The sequence below is a fragment of the Armigeres subalbatus genome, chromosome 2 (genome assembly GCF_024139115.2).
Source record: "Armigeres subalbatus isolate Guangzhou_Male chromosome 2, GZ_Asu_2, whole genome shotgun sequence".
Classification (NCBI taxonomy): domain Eukaryota; kingdom Metazoa; phylum Arthropoda; class Insecta; order Diptera; family Culicidae; genus Armigeres; species Armigeres subalbatus.
Window position 1 is genome coordinate 6,054,837 of NC_085140.1, and position 5,790 is coordinate 6,060,626.

At 40.6% G+C, this 5,790-nt stretch overlaps 1 non-coding gene across 1 annotated transcript; it reads left to right on the top strand.

Annotated features, from left to right (window-relative positions):
• Positions 1-5,353: 5,353 nt before the first annotated feature.
• On the top strand, positions 5,354-5,426 carry Trnav-cac (transfer RNA valine (anticodon CAC)). The gene has a single exon. It is a non-coding gene; the product is annotated as a tRNA-Val (tRNA).
• The last annotated feature ends 364 nt before the right edge of the window (positions 5,427-5,790 follow it).

Sequence of the window (5,790 nt, forward strand, 5' to 3'; positions counted from 1 at the left end):
GCTCGACCGGGATCTCGTCCTCCCCAGCAGTTTTACTGTTTTTCAGCTCGTTTTTTACCTCATCCATCGTTGGTGGTTCCACAGCTTTGACCGTCGCCGACTATGTCCATCCTGCTCCTTAATACACCTTCATTTTTACCGAATCTTCGAAGTGGTCCTTCCACGTGGCTGCCACCATAGTCTTGTCTGTCAGCAAATTCCCCTCTGGGTCATTGCACATGGCGGGCACAGGCGCAGTCTTATGCCGCGCACCATTGACGATTACGTAAAACCTCCGCATATCGTTTCTATCCATGTTCTCCTGCGCTTCAGCTATCACACTATCTTCGTGTTGCCATTTTTTCTGCGATAGATGCGTTTCTCTTCTGCCCTTGTTATACTGTACCGCTCTCTGTTGGAACGGGAACGAGCCACTAGCATTCGACTCCTAGCAACATTTTTCTCGCCCATCACTCGCTGACGCTCCTCATCAAACCAACCCTTTTTTTATCTTCTTCTTCTTCTTATTGGCATTACATCTCCACACTGGGACAGAGCCGCCTCGCAGATTAGTGTTCATTAAGCACTTCCACAGTTATTAACTGCGAGGTTTCTAAGCCAAATTACCATTTTTGAATTCGTATATCATGAGGCTAACACGATGATACTGTTATGCCCAGGGAAGTCGAGACAGTTTCCCAACCGAAGATTGTCTAGACCGGCACCGGGAATCGAACCCTGCCACCCTCAGCATGGTCTTGCTTTGTAGCCGCGCGTCTTACCGCACGGCTAAGGAGGGCCCCACATTTTCAGATTACGACAGTGCAAATCTGGAATATGCAGAGACATTACAAAGGAAACGTAATAGTAATCAAAAAACATCGCTTTTTCAACTTAAAACCGAATGCCTAATAATTGTGATAAACAGATAGAAACTATGGTGATTCCTATGAAATATGTCATTTTACTCTTGCAAAGACTCGTCATAGTTTATCATTTAAACCAAGCTAAGATGGAGAAAAAAAAACTTGTGCGGCAATAACAAAGTGAGTGGCAAGTATTAACACTCTGCTCCCAGTGGTTCAAGCTCGTACCATCGTTACTTCTCGACGACAGAGGTCTTGCCACTGCTACAGCAACAGCTACAAATGTGTAGCGAATTAATTTTATCTTAAAATTGTATAAATATGCTCTCCCCTATCCCAAACTCTCGACCGCAGTCGGAAAATCTCGCTAACTTTCCAAGCACTTTCTCGCTCCTTCTCGGATAGTCGAACGGCAAACTTTGCTGTACGATCCTCACGCTTTATGGCTTCAACCAGCAGTGGGTAGATGGGGATGACAGCCCCAGCCAGCAGCTTCTTCCCAAACGGCATTCATCGTCAACTATTTCCGTATAGTAGCAGAAGCGTACCACTTGCTCACGGGATGAGTGAGATGAGAGCACAAAAGTTGTTGTCGGGATAGGTGAAGAAGTTGAATCATGTGTGTATAGATTAGGGTGGTCGGTATTGGTCATTTTTGACAAATACCGGTATTCGGTATTTGGTGGAGTCAATACCGGTAATACCGGTAAAATACCGGTTTTTGTGTAAATTTCAGGTATTAAATGGAAAACTTTCGATTTTGACTTTTGGATTAAAAACAATAGTTGCTGAAAAACTTCAAATGTGAACAATGATTTTTGTTTGTTGAGCTGGAAAAAGCGAAACTTAAGTAATTAATTGGTTTTGTAACTAACATACTGAGTGACTCATCTCCCAATCCGCATTGCATTTTTTTGGGAATGTTGCCAACTACTGAGAATCCCTTCATTGGTTCAACCGAAGTTGGACGAATGGTTCCAAAGCCGTCAAAAATCATTGTGAAGTACTTTCCCTTAATCCTTTCAGAGGCATCACCAATTGCTTTGCGGCAGAATTATTCAAAAAAGCAAATAGATCGTGCAGAACTCACGGCAGAGTAGTTCCATAGCAGCTTGAACAGGTTCGAGGGCTTAAATTATTTCCCCAACTGCCAAAAAATCATCACCGAAGTTTAATTTGGTATAAAGCTTCATCTCATAGATCCGTTTGAGCAAAGATAACATACTATTTCAGCGTGCTTTGGGGTCAGCCACTTATTCACATTCTTTTCCGAATTCAGAACGGACATATTTTTGCAGCCAATCGTGTTTTACGTTTGCCAGAGAAACCCTACTATGGCTCAGTGATGAACTCTTGTAATAAGAAAAATCACTTTAATATAGATTAAAAAACTGCTTTGGCATGTACCTTTTTCACAATTTTATTTATTGCGAGAAAATTCTTGACGATGTAAACAATGTTCATTGAAGAAAAAAGTCATTGGCAGTTTGACAGATGGTTAAGTGAATGAAGATGAATTTCACTGATGATGCTTACTTAGGAAAGGTTTATTGCTTGTAACCGAATATCTCTCCCATCTATGCTGGATTTCCTATTTATATGGGAGAGATATGCGATTGCATGCAGTTTAGCTGATGTATGTAGGTGAAAACTATTCGAGATTTTTTATTCTGACAGCAAAATTTGAAATACCGAAAATACCGGTATTTTCTGTCTCTAATACCGGTATTTTCGGTATCCAAAATTGGCCGGTAATACCGGTATTACCGGTTTCGGTACTACCGGTTAGACCACCCTAGTATAGATATTTACTTCCCCCGTAGGTAGGTAGGAGCCAGTTTAGCACACTGAATGCGGCTTCCATATCTCGTTGGGTCGAATCCCTTGACACAATCCAGGCAGGGCAACCTTCTTGGATGAGCGATCAGATCCGGTAGTCCGTTCCTAAGTCAAACACTGGACTACTGAGAAACACAGGGATTACACGTGGTATACTTGTCTAACTTTTCTTGGTAATAATCTATAAATGAAAGAGAACTCACTCTTGAAAATAAATGATGAATTGAATTGATTTAATGTGATTTTAAACTTTGAAAAAAAAAACATCAAAAGATCAATCAATAAATAGAAATTGAGAAAATAAAATTTTCTTTTTTTTTTCAAATAGATATTTAAACACATTCTCTTTAAATTCATTCAGTAAGCTAGGAAGCCTCAAAAAACCTGCAAGCTGAGCCCATAGAATTCCTTCTAGAAAGTCTAGAAGATTAATTTTACTGAGCAGATATTTGTAGACCACTTTTTCTGTGCCTATATGAACCTTCTTAGAAACGATAGAACCGCCCTTAGATGGGTTAACGTATCAGTTTTGATTTGGTATCGTAAACATGTAATCTTGATCAATAAACATTTCGTTGCTTATAGAAAATATATTACAAACTACAATTTCATTGACAATTGATACGGCCATTTGCATCCAGCAGTTATATCAAATTACTTGTCCGTTGACTTCATTATCCATTAGTCCTCGTCAGTGGAATGCAAATATTCAGCCATCAGAAGTGTCTCCATTAAAAATTACACCCTTCCTAGATTTACCGACTCATCGTTTTTCTCTCGTAGCATTGGTTTGTAAAACATCCTGCCGAACAATACCAATTTCATTATGATGCTGGAAATCATATTTGCAAATAAAAATAATTTACGGAATCGTAGTAGGCGTCGAACACAATCAACGTTGCGACGGGAGGGCTTCATCTGTCGTTCGTTCCACCGTACCCGGTCTGCAATATTGCCAGCAATTTTGGCCATGATTTATGACGCACTCAAAACACACGTTCCTCTTACAACTCCGCAACCTTCCACCGCAGGATCAACGCGATTCGGTGATCAGCGTTAGAGGGGTTAGAAACCTATCGAACTGAGATGTGCAGAAGAACCCACTCGAATCGACAACGAGGGCGGAAAATTGCACCATGTAGATAGCGACTCTGCTCATCCGCCTACTGCTGTCGCCTATTCATGTCGTTGGAAATTTAGCAAACCGGTCGATATAGGCGAAAAGTGTCATCACGGTGCAGGATTAAAATTCCCTAAATACTGAATCACCCCCCGCGGGGAGTCGGTCCCAAATTTGGGTTTGTTGTGCGAGTGTCGAACACAGGGGAAAATCCAGTACGCGTGAAAATCCTGGAGCCAGACAATGTACGGAGGGTCGAGCATGAGCTACTGCGATGGAATATCTGTACTGTGTGTGTGGGTGCTCCCGATAGCTCCTGATGTGTTACGGTGCAGTAGACTTCGCCCGAAGAAGGGTTGTAGGTACCTACTGGAATTGCGTTTCAAATAAACATGCAACATGTGCTTGTCAATTTTTCATGCGTAAGGGTGCCGAGTTACGTAGGTTGGGAAGAGCTATTGAGATTTATGAGTGGTTTTGTTTCGTTAAATCCTCAGTAAATAGAATGGGTTCTCCAGTTTAATTGAAGATTCTGTCATATTTTGGAAATCAAAACAAGTAGGAAGTTAATTATGAAAGTTATTTTTTTCTTTATTGCGTCGTGACTAAAAGATTTTACAAGAATTTATTTTAAATAAAATTTATTTTAATACACCCAAACATATTTTATTTGCTCATATCAATTACACAATGTTGACAAACAGACATTCAGAAAATCGAATCATCGAATTGATACATCTATAGTTATCTCTAAATTGCAAACGTGCTTCGAGCAACGTACACGTGAAAAACATGTGTTAACATCAACCAACTTGTCAATCAAACCCGGTGGGAAGAGGGAAACGATGTAATCTGGAAGTCATCATAAACATTGCAGCCCTTGTCGCAATACCTACCGCTTGTTCAAACCCATCCGAGCCAGTCGGAATCGGAATGAAATTGTACTTGGAAGTGAAGTCGGCCAGCAGTAAAGCTAGCAAGAAGCCCAGACAAGGTCAAATAAATAATGCAACAAAAAGCGACATGCTTCAATAGATAATTGCCCAGAGACGGTATCAAGTCACATGTAAAGCAGTCAGTACGTACTACTTGAGTACCTTCCAACCATGGACCGACGCCGCCAACGTGATCGTCATATGTTTGGTATCCGTCAAGCGGGGACCAAAGTGACTAATACGCTTCAGCTGGTGGAAGTATTTCACAAACAAGAGATGTATAATTTCGAAACCATGGAAGGAGTATTCAAACGACGTATTATTTTTAAACACGGTTATCTTTCCGATTCTTCAACCCTTAGCTCCCATATTCATCCTATCATGAATCAAATTAAATTAACAACAAATAGACTCATATCTTTGTAATTTTTCAGCACTGAACATTCTTGTTAGCAAAACGGAATCGCTGCTTCATTTCTATCTCTAGAGATGGATGTGGGAGAATGAGGTGCAATGAAAAACAATTTTTCTATATTCACCAAATCATATTTTTTCCTTTCCAGATCATTTTTCTAGCTAGGTAATCAATATGGTTGATGATTGAATCAGCATCAGTTTCCGTAGTGTAGCGGTTATCACGTCTGCTTCACACGCAGAAGGTCCCCGGTTCGAACCCGGGCGGAAACAGTTTTTTGTTGTTCTAGATGATAACTCTCGCTTAGTGTATCATAACTCACTCCTAAGCGCGTAGCTGCATTGACGGATTTAATTGAAAGTATACATGAGGTTTTCAGCATAGTTTATGGAATTCGTCTTTTACATGTCAACTTTATGTATTTCCAATCGGAGCTCGATTAACTCCCTGATCCAATTTCCCAGACAGAAAAGTTTTCAGAGAATGATTTTCTCACCGAAAGGCAGAATCCTAGGAAGAGCCCTGCCTTTGCTTAACTGGGTATTCGATTGGTATGTTTCAGTCGATGGGACATAAGATACTTTTAGTGCACAATTGAGACCAATGCAAAGTGGTGCGTTTGGCTAAAATCGTGAA